Source organism: Acinonyx jubatus, chromosome D1 (genome assembly GCF_027475565.1).
Source record: "Acinonyx jubatus isolate Ajub_Pintada_27869175 chromosome D1, VMU_Ajub_asm_v1.0, whole genome shotgun sequence".
NCBI lineage: Eukaryota > Metazoa > Chordata > Mammalia > Carnivora > Felidae > Acinonyx > Acinonyx jubatus.
This window is the reverse complement of record NC_069390.1, coordinates 105688788-105703666: the sequence shown is the minus strand read 5'-3', so window position 1 is coordinate 105703666 and position 14879 is coordinate 105688788. Positions and strand designations below refer to the sequence as shown.

The 14879-nt window shown below is 43.2% G+C and overlaps 1 protein-coding gene across 2 annotated transcripts in view; it reads left to right on the top strand.

The window, feature by feature from the left end:
* Window positions 1–14879, top strand: part of CD1H11orf87 (chromosome D1 C11orf87 homolog) — a 305472-nt gene that overhangs the window by 47389 nt on the left and 243204 nt on the right. The window contains exon 1 of one of the 2 annotated variants that reach the window (XM_053204136.1): window positions 1438–2088. The exons of the other annotated variant lie outside the window; for it this stretch is intronic. The gene's annotated coding sequence lies outside the window, so the exon portion shown is untranslated. Of the gene's footprint in view, window positions 1–1437; window positions 2089–14879 lie in introns of those variants that run through there. 2 annotated transcript variants of the gene reach the window in all.

The window sequence follows — 14879 nt, the reverse complement described above, 5'->3', positions numbered from 1 at the left end:
TCACTGCCTGGGAATCGGAGCTTCTCTAATTCACTCAAAGACTCCAAAACACACTGATCAAAACTAGATTTTTGAGATAGAGCATCTGATGGAGATTCGGTTTTATGTTCTCATGGCCCTTTGCAGGCTTGACTTGAACTCTGAAAAGCAGTGTGACTTGCTAGGCACTTACATCTCTGCTTCTCTTTCTGCCCTTCTCTTTGTCCTTCCCTGTCCTGCACCCACATTTCTCAACCTCTGAGAGGCAGAGCCGTGCTTTTCAAACTTGATGGTGGGAGCTGATCACCAAGGGATCTTGTCAGACTGCAGATTCTGAATCACTGGGCCTTGGGTGCCACCTGAAGACCCCTGGTGGTGGTGCTGTCACTCCTGTGAGGACCACACTGTGAGGTCCTCAGACCCAGGCTCTGAGCCTCTGTGGGGTTGGCAGAGTCTTGGGGAGGCCGCAAGCTTGGCTGCAGACCAAGCCAAGTGTCTGGCTCTCAGAGACCTGTTGTCAACCTGGCGTTGGCTTAGGGTGACCCAAAGGTGTCCGCATCGAAAGACGTAACAGCCACTTGCCCCTTTCCCCTGTCCGCTTGGAGCGCTTATGTGACTCGACTCAGACCCAGGGCTTTCTGTGTGCCCTGCGACCCCACTGTGCCAGCCCTTCTGCACTTGGGGCTTCTGGGGTCTCCGCTTACCGGGCATTGCTGCAGCCCTAGGGAGGGACACAGATTGTTCATGTTATACTTCCTGTTTTCTCTCCTGGCCTGGTTTCTTGTTATGAGAGAACAACTTCCCTCCGGTTCTAGGGGCAGGAAAGCAATGCTAGTATGAGAGTTCCAGAATGCGCCGAAGTGAAAAACAAAAGGTGGAATCTGGTGTTGTAATCATTAAGTAATTACTCTTGATATTCAGGTTCGACATTGACGGACTTGACTGTTTTTCAACAGTTAGAGACAAACTGTGTTGATTATGTCCCCCCCCGGGAGTCTGTTCTTCCAGGCTTATTACCTGACTGTGGTTGGAAAAGTTTGGTATAGCTTGGGTAGCCCTCTGTGATGAGATGAACTGCCTTGTGATAATGGTTTTAACCATACTATCATTTCGGAACCTGGGTGCCCCTGTGGCTCCCGGTCTTACTGGATCTCCCAGGAACCAAGATGCTGGTTTTCCAGTTTAAAAGGGCCAGTCTTTAAAATACACTTGCCCTTGAAAAATTTGCTGCCACATAGCTGGAATCCCAAATAATTTTTGACCAAATACTTAGGTCACTGGTTCTTAGGTAGATTCAAGTGGAGACCAATCCTGTGCCAGAAATCTGAAAGATTCTTGGGTTCTCTGACAGATTCTGAATGGGATAAAATAGAATGTGGTCTATGACAGGGCTTTGTAGGGGGCAGGGGGAAGATGAGTGCGTTGGTTGTTGGGGTCTTTGGTGGAGGATGGGGACCAGACCTGACTCCGCAGGAGCAATCCATCAAGCCTGGGAGCTGCAGGAGAAGGCCTCACCTGAGGACTGTGACCAAAGACCCTGGTGGGGGGTACCAGAGAGGGGGCTGGTGATGTATTTCAGGGGAGGCTGTTGGCTAAGAGTGGAGTCGGGAGCAAGGGGCGCAGGGCCACATACCCTGCCTAAGTTAGTCTGATGGCACCCCTCCCACAGCCCTTGCTCACGGTGGCAGGCCTGGGTACCACAAACCTCAGCCCTTGGCTTCCTCCACCTTCTGCCACAGCTTATTGGCTCAGGAGTGCACACCTGAGCCAAGGATGGTGCTCTGCAGTCTGACAAGTGGCTTTGGACATGTGCGGGGGTGAGACCCTGTGCAGAGATGAGCTGGTCAGTGGGAAGAGAACGAGGTCCTCCTTCTGGTGGGTCTCTTACAGGAACTGTAGGATGGTGATGAGGAGCCAGGTTTGTCTGGACACAGAAATGCAGGCACCAGAAGCTGCTGAGAGAGAACAGAACATTCTTCTTATTTCCACGCAGCCAGATTACATCTAAGGACACTCCTGGCATCTTTCTGACCCCTCACCCACTCACTTGGAGAGAAGGGGAAGTTGTTGACTGCCTGGAACCTCCCCTTGCCTCTGATGCAGTCGTAGGTGAGCTTGCTGGGTCTGCCTCCGCAGGGGTCTCTGCCGTGACTGGTAGCTAGGTTTAACTCAAGGGTAAACTATTAGGGAACCAAGAGCTTCCCCTGTTGGGCCTGACCTCAGCTACCTTCTGCAAACAGCGTCATCAGGAAGAAAGATAGTATTTTAATCTCTATCTGCTTGGCGCCTGTGTCTCTCTCTCTGAATTGTTTCTGAATTTGACAGAGAGATAGGTGATGATTTCTTGATCGCTCATGATCTGGAGACCTTGTGCAGGAGATAAGATGTAGAATGTGGGGATCAAAGTAAGTGGTACCTCCTGGGCCGGCAGCTGTGGTCACGAAGCGTTAGTGGGTGTCGGCGGTGAGCCGTGTATTGCTGTGTGGTAGCTCGACGAGTTGGGTCATTGGCTTCCGATAGGCCCGGCTTTGTAAGTGGCTTCAGGCCCTGGGTTTAATAAGTCAGTCGTACGGGTGCCTGATGCTAGTGGGTTGCTATCTACCATAGCAGATTTGTCTCAAGTCGAACAACAAGACCAGAGCTTGTGTCATGTGGCAGGGAAGGCTCAGAGGGATTTAAGCTTCGAAAGAGAGCCTTGAGTCCCACTGAAGACTTTGCCTGAAGCGGGAGGAGTCCCGGTAACAACTTCTTGCCTGTCTTAATGTGCTCCTCGTCAAAGTCCACAAAGGTAGCTACATGCCAAGTGGGCTCACTAGTGTGTGAGTGGCCCTCCCGCTATGCATCGTGAGTGCCAGACCGAGGGAGTTTGTTGGGACTTGGTGCCTCAGATTCCATTATTTATGCTCAGGGACATGGGAGACTTGGGAATGTGGGGAAGCCTCCGGAATTCTCTGTCTGAAGAGTTGCTCCTCCGGCGCTGCTCCGCCTCAGGGTCACCCGTAGGCTTGGTTTTATGTCTCTCGGAACTGAGTCGAGGCATGGGCTGGGCTGGGTACCTGTAGGTTTTTTTGAGATGAGCCCAGGAAGCTGAGGAGAGGGAACGGGGCTATTGAGAAACAGGAGAGAGCTACGTAGGGTATGTGAGGGAACTGCTTTCCCTCGTAGGCAGCTCTGGGCCCTGAGTGGAAAGTGCTGAGATTGCTGCTCTGCAGCCTGAGAAGCTGGACCGCTTCTCCACTGACCCCTGTTCTCACGGATCGTGAGCACCTGTCTCTTTCCTCCGCACTGTGCCGTCACAAGGACGCAGTGACTTTCTGAACCTTTGTAGAGAGTCCTGAAGCCCAGCAGCCCTGGGAAGTGCCTGAGAGAGGATACGGGGGACAGGCCAGAACTGTCCACCTCAGCTATGTTCAGACCAGAAAGTCTTGGTGGGGTAGGGAGTGTGGATGGGGCATAGCTTCTGCGACAACCTGTTAGGTATATAAACTCTGACCATGATTTCCGAGGTCCATAAAATAGCAACCGATTTTCAGAATAAACAAATGCTTAAAGTCCTCATTATTGCAGAGAACACACCATCAAAAGGAACTAAAGTAAAAATGATCTCGATAAAATAACGTCGAATCCAGAGGCTAGAAAGGCTTTCGCCTAGAATCCTCAGTTTCTAGAATCAAATTAGCTCAGGAAATCAAAGAGGAACAAGAGGAGTCTGAGAGTATATTTCCGTTTTATTATCAGAACGGGAGCAAGGGAAAAAATAAAGTAACAGAAGAAAGTATGATTAAACTGTGATGGAAGAGAGATTGCCTCGGGAGATGTGTTGCAGTGGAGAGGACAAATGAAGATAATTGGAAATTAGACATTTGAAAGCCAGGATGGACAGGTGTGGAAGGGAAAATGAGATGTTGCTGGGTGTAAGTGCTCTTGAGCAGGGTTTTAGAAAAGAGGGAAATATTTTAGATATTACTAAATCAGAAAGAGTGACGGGCAGCCAGTAAACGTGTAAGAGAAGCAGTGCCCTAGGGAGAAAACCGGAATGACTTCTCAGAAGATGCCGGAATTCAGAACACAACTGAAAAACACTCTCAGAGCGGCAAATACTCCGTAGTGAGAACAATGGGCAACCATCTTTGCAAATGGGGACAGCTATTGTCAGGGGTGTGGAAAAATTGAGAGGAGAATACTAGGAAGAGGAATAGCTTGGAAAGCTTCAAAACGGTGCAGGAATCACCTGCACCTTGAGGGAACATAACCCAGTAAATGGGTAGAGTTGGTGCAGTAAGAGAAGGCACAGACAAAAAATGGGAATATTAAGTGAGAGCAGGCAGATAATAATAGATGAAGTCCAGACTTGGTTTCGGAGTGTGTTCTTGGTGAAGGGGATTTGAGCATCCTGATGAGGTTTTGAAGGTGGGAAGGTTTGTTTGAACAGCGGGTGATCGCAGTAGACGCAGATTGTCTTGATCTCATATTTCTTGCTCTAGGAGAATGTGCAAGACAAAATTTGAAGGAGTATATTCTCAAATCACATGTCTGAGCCAGGAGGGAAAGTAAAAGGAAACAAGATAGGCAGAGTTAAGCACTACCTGCGTTAGAATGGAAAGGGATGTCCTTAAAGAGCATCTTGAACAGTTTAAAGCTCAAATGAGCCTTCCTGAAAGGAAGAGGGGAACAACAGATGGAAATAGGACTTAAAAACGGTGCTGGATGTTCTCCACTGACTCCTCCGTCTGTACTGTCCAGCCTTCCAGTTCCTGCTCTGTGCTTCTGGAGGTCCAGTTGCTATCACTGAAGCTCTGCCCTCTAGATCTGGTTGGGTTTGGCCAGTGGACATCACAGCAGGGATCAGAGAGCGGGAGTGGAGAGAGGCTGAGGTACTAATCCCCTGGCTCCCTCCCTGACAAGCTGCTGCTCCCTCTCCTTACCTCTACAGTGTAAGTTGGTAACAGCTTCCATGCATGGTTCCCTTCAGCTGCCCACAGATCCTCATAGTGCTCAAAGAAACAAAGAAAATTTAGACGTTTTTAATTACGCAGGTAAGCAAAGAAAGTCCCTTCAAATAAGATCTGTTGGCTGATGCTATTATCACTGCAGACCTCTGACCTTTGTACTAATAGTTATTTCTTGCAAGAATGTCTTGAATGCCTTTTTTTTTTTTTAAAGAAGAAAACATTTTGTTTCATAATCTGTTTGGATTACCTCTGAGGAGATGAGTAATGATATTCAGGATTCGTACACAGGAATGTCTTTTAAAAGGCTGGACTCTGCACTGCTGGTGGGAATGCAAACTGGTGCAGCCACTCTGGAAAACAGGATGGAGGTTCCTCAAAAAATTAAAAACAGAACTACCCTATGACCCAGCAATTGCACCACTAGGTATTTATCCAAGGGATACAGGTGTGCTGTTTTGAAGGGGCACATGCAACCCAAAGTTTATGGCAGCACCATCAGCAATAGCCAAAGTATGGAAAGAGCCCACAATGTCCCATCAACGGATGAATGGATAAAGATGTGTGTGTGTGTGTGTGTGTGTGTGTGTGTGTATACTCGGTAATCAGAAAGAAGGAAATCTTGCCATTTGCAACTATGTGGATGGAACTGGAGGGTATTATGCTAAGTGAAATTAGAGAAAGACAAATATCATATGACTTCACTCATATGAGGACTTTAAGATACAAAACAGATGAACTTAAGGGAAGGGAAGCAAAACTAATATAAAAACAGGAAAGAGGACAAGCCATAAGAGACTCTTAAATATGGAGAACAAACAGAGGGTTCCTGGAGGGGGTGTGGGAGGGGGAATGGGCTAAATGGGGAAGGGGCACTAAGGAATCTACTCGTGAAATCATTGTTGCACCATATACTAATTTGGATGTAAATTAAAAAAAATAAATTAAAAATATCAAACTAAAAAACAAAAGAGTGTCTAGACTCTAGGACATCTTCGTCTTTCACAGAACTCCCCCCCTGAATATTTTTAGAGAAGATTCTCTGCCATATTCTTAAACACCGTGAAGCGAAGGGAATTAAGAAACTCCATGCATAACCAGTCCAGTGTCTAATAAACTTCATCATCAAAATTCTTTAGTCTGAAATGTTTTTTTTTAAGTTCTCAGGTTGCAATTTGTATTTTCTGTTTTTTGCAGTATAATTAAATACAGTGGTATATTCATTTCGAGTGTACAGCATAAGGATTCAATAATTCAACGCTTTGTTCAGTGCTCACTGTGGTAAGTGTGGATACCACCTGTTGGCAAACAACATGATTACCGTATTATTGACTGTACTCCCTATGTTGTACTTCTCATCGTCATAACTTATTTTATAACTGGAAGTTTGTACCTCTTGATCCCCTTTATCTATTTCACTGTATTCCCACCTGCCTCCCCTCTGGCAAACTCTTGTTTGTCCTCTGTATTTAAAAATCTGGGAGGTGGGGTTGTCTCTTTTTCTCTTCCTTCATTTGTTTCTTAAATCCCACATATGAGTGAAATTATATGGTATTTGTTTTTCTTTTGACTGATTTATTTCACTTAACATTATACCCCATAGGTCCATTCCTTTTGACACAAATGGCAAGATCTCATTCTTTCTTATGGCCTAGTAATAGTCCATTGTATATATGCACCACATCTTACTTACCTATTCATCTTTCAGTGGTCACTTGGGCTGCTTCCATATCTTGGCTATTGTAAATAACACTGCAGTAAACATAGGGGTGCATATATCTTTTCAAATCAGTATTTTTATGTTCTTCAGGTAAATATTCAGTAGCAAAATTACTCTTCCAGTGGCTGCACCAGTTTGTTACCAGTGGACAGAGGATGGCTATTTTTTTTTTTTTCATTTTAGACACTGAGAGGGATAAAGGGAGAATCCCAAGCAGGCTCCATGCTCAGCACAGGTCCCAACGTGGGACTTGATCCCATGACATTGGGATCATGACCTGAGCTGAAATCAAGAGTCAGATGCTCAACTGACTGAGCCACCCAGACACCCCTAATTTGTTTTTAAATTCTACATATAAGTGAAACCATATGGTATTTGTCTTTCTCTGATTTTTTTCACTTAGCGTAATAGCCTCCCTCGGTCTATCCTGTTGTTGTAAATGGCAATATTTCATTCTTTTTTATGGCTGAGTAATATTCCAGTGTGTGTGTGTGTGTGTGTGTGTGTGTGTGTGCGCGCGCGCGCGCGTGTGCGCCATCTTCTTTGATGGATGGCACACACCACATCTTCTTTGATGGATGCTTGGGTTGCTTCCATATCTTGGTTATTGCAAATTATGCTGCAATAAGCATAGAGGTGGAGGGTGCCAGACTGGCTTATTCAGTAGATCATGTGACTCTTGATCCTGGGGTTGTAAATTCAAGGCCCACACTGGGTATAGAGATTACTTAAAATAAACACAGGGGTGCAATACGTCTTTTGAATCAGTGTTTAACAACCCTTTAAGTCAACATTTTAGAGATACTTGGGGTGCCTGGGTGGCTCAGTTGGTTAAGTGCCTGACTTTGGCTCAGGTCATGATCTCATGGTTTGTGGGTTTGAGCCCCTCGTTGGGCTCTGTGCTGATAGCTCAGAGCCTGGAGCCTGCTTCAGATTCGGCGTCTCCCTATTTCTCTGCCTCTTCTCTGCTTCACTGTCTCTCTCAAAGATAAATAAACGTTACAAAAATTAAAAAAAATACTTGTTCAACATTTTTATAAGGGGTGGGGAAAATTTATATTTTGCTAAGAAAATGCATTGTGCCAAATGTAATCTAACCTTTTAGCTTACTTGGTTGATCTTACATTTCTAGATTTTTATAGCACTCATGATTGGGTAGGTTTAGTTACTCAGACTCACTAAGGACGGAAGTAATTTACATAGAAATACTTGCTAAGTCTTCTTCAAACTATTTTGAAAGCTTTTTTTTCCCCCTGGCTTATATGTAGGCAAAGTATTTCATACTTGTTGGTTGTTTCTGCTTTAACTTCATTTTTCTTTTGGAATTTTCTGATCCGGACACCTTCTGTAGAGTAATTCTCAAAGGTTTCTAATGTAGATGGTAGTAAAATGCTCATTTGCAGCACAAGGCATTATGCACTGTCAGCTGGGACTGGTGGCTTCGGATTACTGCAGTCACATTGTGCAATGTGTATGTTTACCTTGTGGAAATAGTCACCACAGAGGGCTCAGCACCAGCTAGGATCACTTTCTGAAATTTTTACCCCAGAGTGTACTGCCTTATTCTATAGGAGCTGGATCACATCTTGCCTGTGATGTAGTCATGTGTGGAAACTGATAGCGCAGTTGCTGTGTGTTTCCTGAGGTATTAGTGTCCCTTATAGACTGATGACCCTGGGCACCTGCCTTTTTGGCTCCTCCCTGATTCAGGGACTGACCAGGATACAACAGGAGAGACTGGCGAAAGAGAGGCCAGGCTTCAAGTTAGTGGCACTTGGATCGTTCAGTCGACGAACAAGTTCTCATGATGGTGGGTGGCTAGGTTAGAAGCAGGGGGCTACAGCATAATGTGCAAACCTTTTGCTGAAAGGTCCAGAGGGTTTACCAGGTAGAAAAATGTGGGGAGGATTCTCATGATGAACTGTTGACATAATGTGATGATTTTTGACTTCACAAAGACAGGAATTAAAATACTACGTAGCTAGGATTCCCAGAGCAAATTAGTGCGGTGTTGAAGTAAAATAAAGTCAAATACTTTGCATTGCTGAGATGCACTGAAGACAGTAAGTAATCTTTAAGGAAACAACTGAAAACTGTTGATGTGTAAGCCCTGTTGATACTATATCACTTGTATTAGATTAAACTTACTGAAATTTGGCATTAATATGTAACTGGCTTATTGATAACAATACTCTCCTTTAAAGTCAACTTTCTCCTGAGAAAATCAGAAATTACCATCTGCAAAGATAATTGAGTGAAGACATACTGAATTATTTGGGTCACTTAGGAACCAACTGAGTTAACCACCCTGGAATCTCTTGGTCCTTGTATTCAAATGTATCACTGCTCTTTTACCCCATCTCTCATCAGGTGCAAAACGTCACCCGAAAGCACATTAAAACTGAGGGGTGCTCATGTCCTGCGTCGGGCCCTGTTTCACCAATAATTAACCAGGAGTCTCCTTGTCAATCTAGACCTTTATTCCTCATAAAATTTGTGTCCCTCTATTCATTGGTGGTACTTTGTGCAACTTACCTTCTTCTTCAACCTTGGAAGGTGGACAGAGGCCAAATATCACTACTTTATACCTAATAGTTGCATAAATTAGGGAATTCACTCGGTACAATTAAGGATCATGTCTATTTGATCTCTACATTCGCAGCATAATTTTTTAGCATAGGGTATATTCAGCGAATGCTTGTTGAATAAAGGAACATATTTCCGGTCCTTCGACCCACCAATGTATTTTATTGAGGCACATTAAGGTTGTTAAAAATGTATCGGCCTCCATCTTGTTTTAAATGGCAGAATGAGCCATGAATGAAATAAGTGGTATCTTCATCATCTTTAGAAGGGTTCAAATTTGATGAATATATGACATCATTTCTGAGTGTGGCTGTGGTATAGACTGATAATATAAAACTAAGAGGGGTGAAATTGGCTGAGATTTCACTGTGTTCAGCAAATCAGCTTTCTAGTCATTAAGAGTTGGCAGGAATGTGATGGAGCATTTGGACACAGGATCTGCCAAGTGTCTTTTCATATCTGGTTTACACATGGAAAATCTGACAAGTTTTACAAGTAATAATTAATGATAAATCTTAAGAAAAGACAAGAACCAGGAATACTCACATTTGTTACGATTAGTTTTTCCCTCTTAACTCTCTTCTTCAGATGGGGTCACTTTCTGGGGCTCTTGTCTTCAAGTTTACTGAGCCATTCTCCATTCAGTTCCAGTCTCTTGTTTAGGCCGTTGAATGAATGTTTCATTTCAGATGTTGTAACTTAGTGTTCTAGACTTGCTTTTCTTTTCTTTTTAGAGACTGCTAGCAGGGGAGAGGGAGATAGGAGGGAGGGAGAGAGGGAGAAATGGAGAGAGGGAGGGAAAATCTTAAGCAGGCCCCATGCTCAGCACAGAGCCTGACTTGGGGCTCAGTTCCACAACCCTGGGATCATGACCTGAGATGAAATCAAGAGTTAGTCACTCAACCAACCGAGCTAGCCAGGTGCCCTTAGAATTTATTTTTATTGTTTGTAGCTTCCGTGTTTCTGTGAAGAATCTCCATCTCATGACTGATTAAGACTATATTTTCTTTTTTTTTTAAGTTCTAATTTTTATTTATTTTGAGAGAGAGTGAGTGGAGGCGGGGGAGAGAGAAAATCCCAAGCAGGCTCCACCCTGTCATTGCAGACCCTGACGTGGGGCTCAAACTCATGAACCATGAGATCATGACCTGAGTTGAAGGTCAAGAGTTGGATGCTCCACCGACTGAGCCACTCGTACCCCAACCGATTTTTCTTTGTCTCCAAGATGTTCATAATTGCTAATTTAAAGCCACTGTCTGAAAATTCTAACATCTGTATCACTGCAGGTCTGTTTCCATTCCTAGTTTTTTTTTTCCTTGATTACAGTCCACATTCTCCTGCTTTTTTGTGTGTCTAGATGTATTTATTGTATGCTATATATTGTGGATGATACATTATAAGGAGTCTGGATTACATTGTCTTCCTTAAAAGAGTGTTGAAATAGCTAATTTCTGGGTGTCTCTCCTTGATCTTTTCAGGCTTGATTTTCAGCTTTGTTATGTCAGGCTATCTAATAAACCTTTCTGTGATGATGAAACTATTACATATCTGTGCTTTCCAATGTGGTTGGCACTGGTCACATTTAGCTACTGAGTATTTGAAATGAGGCTAATGAGACGGACAAAGTGAGTTTTATATTTTATTGAATTTCAGTTAGCTAAAATTTAAACTTCAATTGCCAAATGTGGTTAGTAACTACTATACTGACCAGTGTGGGTCTAGATTAAATCTTATTCTTGCATATGGTCCTTCCTTCTAGACCTTTCTGGAACCTTAGTTAATTTCTGGGGTTTTGACGAGTCTGGGCCAGAGCACCAGCATCTCCAGGAATTGTGTAACCTCTAGTATCTTCATTCTACTTGTAAATCCGTAGTTCTCAGCCAGGCTTTATTGAGTCTCACCCTGCATGTGGGCACCCCAATTCTTGGCCAGAAACCTCCAGACGGACTGAGGCCATTGACTTGCCATAACTAGGACTTGGAATTTTTAGCATATTTTGGTGTTGCATATTTCCTTGTCCTGTTACTGTGCATAGATGAGGTCCTAAAGTGATCCTGAAGACTTAAAAAGTAAGAGAGTCTGTAATGATAGCTTTTTGGTTTCTTCCTTCCTGTTCCCAAAGCACTTTTACTTCCCCCTTTATATCTCTTACCACATTCCTCTAGTGACTTACCTCCACGTCTGTCTTCCCAGAAAGACTACAAGCTCCTTAAGAGCAAAGACCGGCTTTTCCACTTTTGTGTCTTTTGTATCAAGAATCTGATTGCTGCACAGTGATGCTGTACTTATTGAATTTTAGAAGGACTGATGGAAGGCAGGAGGAACTGAGCTTTCAACAGGCCTGACAAAACAGCCCTGCAAAGGAAGTAAGTCCCCAAGCGAGCGTCCAGAGCTGTGCAGTCATTGCCATCACATCACCGCACACTGAGAGTCTTTTAGAAAAGTTAGGAAATTAAAAAGACTGTGTGTCCTAATATTATTCCACTGTTCAGTGGGGTCCTAAGAGGGCAGATCTTGATGACAGCAAATAAAAGTGGGAGAGGCACACTTGTAAATGGATCCTCGAGCCCATCGTGATGTTAAGAGCTGACGTAATTTGACTAATTGTTGTATGTCAGATTTTGTGTAAGTCTTTAACAGCGACCCTGTAAGGTGGATGTTGTTATTATCTCTGTTTAACAGATGAGTAAACTAGGGTATAGAGAAAAAAGAACTTGACCAGTTGATAAAAACTAACACTTGTCAGAGAAGGGATCAGGCCAGGCCTTTAGCCATTACATGATGTTGCCTCTCATGTTCCTTTTCTGGATGATTATCTTGACGTAAGGAAGAATGATGAATATAGCATTGCTAACCAGCATTTTCGTCATCCGTGTTTTCAGCGGACACATCTACTCTAGAGGGCTCTGCTAGACATCAGTAGTTAGAAGATGAACTTTACAGAGCCCCAGTGTAAGAAATTTGAAATCTTGATGGACAGATAAGACATAGAGCTAAAAATGGAACAGTGGTGTAAAACATATTCTAAATATAAGGAACAAATGGCTATTATCAAGATTGATTATTAGATAGGATACTTGGGTCAAATCATCACATAACGTAACCATATTACAGGTATGAAAAAGCCCTTAAGCATTCATTTGTCTGTCTCTCCATCCATCCATCCCTCCCTCCCTCCCCAGTATTTACTAGGTATCTACTTTGTTCAAGGAACTGTGCTTAGGTCCTAGGTACCTGTGTAAGTAAGAAACAATCCTTATTTTCAAGAAGCTCCTAATCTAGTGCAGAGGACAAGCACTTAGCACTTAGGACCATCTAATAGTCTATATAATATTTTTTCTTTTGTTTATTGTTTGTTCTCCATTACAGTTGAGGCAGATCTATCTGCCTCATATCATATATCATAGATATATGATATATATCTATCATATATATGTATCATACATATATAAATGTTACATATGTATATATAACATTTATGTATTTATATAAGATATATGATTTATATCATATTTAAATGTTGTCTATAAAAATGTATTTGTATATAACATTTTAGCTTTTATTTTTTGTTATAGTTACAGATTTATCATGTTATGTATATATAATAACATTGCGTGTATATATATATATATATATATGTATACGTATGTATAATTTTTTTTCCTGTTTGCTTCTCTCCTGTGTCCCCATCTCAGGCAGATTTATTAACAAAAATTAGTTCTGAATGGCTATTTGTTTGGAGTAATATACCACATTTAAAGTACACATTTATAAATATGACAATGTAAGCATTAAAAATTTTAGAAAAATTCATAATTCTTATGCCTGTCACTGTTGCCACACTTTGTCTTCATATAATTTTTGGCCATCTACTCTTTGATCATTTCATTTATTTTAATAATTTTATAATTTTTAGGAGAATAGAATTCTAAATGTTTCAAGGTTGACAAACTGTTTTTTCTTATTGGAGGTTTGAAAAAATTTCTTTCACCTTTGTAGTTGTTACTTTGAGATCATCTGGGCAGCTATAGACGTACTTGGTGTTTGTAGTAGGATTACAGGTTTGTGTCCTACAAGCACAGGGCTTTTGACAATGACAGTTTTGCATGATCCCATTCTAAAAAAACCAGTAAATGTATGGTGCATTTTTAATTGTATGAATTACATTATTGTATGTATTTTGGAAAGAGAAGGATTTTTGTCTTCTCTTGGTGTTGATGAGGACCAAATTGCTTATAATTTTCCACATTGGATTTGTGGACAGACTAGTTTCGGGCCAGTATGTTTAAACCTTGTTTCTCTGCCACATACCTACTTCTGGTGCTGGGCACAAAGGACATGGTCATGTTGCAAGGCCAGGTCTGGCCCAGAGTCTCGGTGCCTCCGTGGCTGATGAGTTGGCACAGTGCACAGTGTATTCCTAGAAACCATTCCTCCTGCAGGAAGGCTAATAGATGAACTGTATACAAAAGTGACAGTAAACCCCATAGATACACTAAACCCAGACCAAACTCAGGTCCCCTAAATGCCTGCTGCAGCTCCTGAGGTGGGGTGCCATCTGTGGAGGTTAAGTGTGGGCACGGTGGTGCCGGGCAGTGTCTCGACCCGCACCCTGTAGAGAAGGGCAGGCGGTGACACTGAAGCAGGAGCCAGTGTGACATGAAGCTTGAGTGCAAGGCAGGCTTAGAGGCCTGTGAGTGTTCGGCAGAGGCCGCTTGCAGGGGAATCTGTCATCTCAGTCCAGTGGTCCTTGTGCATCATCGCAGCTGCTCGTTTGTTTGCAAACAGGTGTTTCTTAGCCCTTAGCCCTACAGAAGCTGCCATTGTGGGCCACAGTAGGCTCGCCCCTTCCGCGTGCTCTTCTCATAATACGGTGTTGACGCTCTGTGTGTTGAGGGGTGCGATGACAGGGTGAGGCGTGCTTGGGTCCCCAAATGTTTTTCCATCATGACACTGAACGTAGCAAAAATTTCCTTTGCAGATAGGATTGTATTAATTAAAAAAAATTTTTTAATGTTTATTTTAGAGGGAGAGAGGGAGAACGAGCAGGGGAGGGGCAGAGAGAGAGGGGGAGAGGGAAGATCCAAAGACGGCCCTGTGTCGATAGACAGCCTGATGCAGGGCTTGAACCCATGAACCCTGAGATCGTGACCTGAGCCGAAGCTGGATGCTTAACCGACTGAGCTGCCCAGGTGTCCCGGGATCGTATGAATTAACTTGTACTGTCTGGTTCCTGATTATAGGCACTTACTTTTCTTTGGTCTCGATGACCTCTCTACTTTGTCACCCGTGTAGTCACAGATGCAGGACTGCCAAACTCGCTTTCACTTGTTCGACCAGTAGTTACTGACCATCCGCTATGGGTCAGCCACTTTCCTGGGCACAGGTGGTACAACCATGACAAAACCAGCAGTTTGTGTTCTCATAGAGCTTGTACAACAGTGGGTGGAAATGAATACACAAATGAATGTAATGTTAGTATTAGAAAAAAGTATTGTTACATAGAAATTCTGTTACAAAGAAAAAATAGAGAAAGCATGTAGAGTGTGACGGGGGTGGTTCTTTTAACTAGGGGGACCTCAAATGGTCTCTCTGAGGGGGAAATGTTTGAGGAGAGAATTGAATGGACTCGTGAGCAAACCATG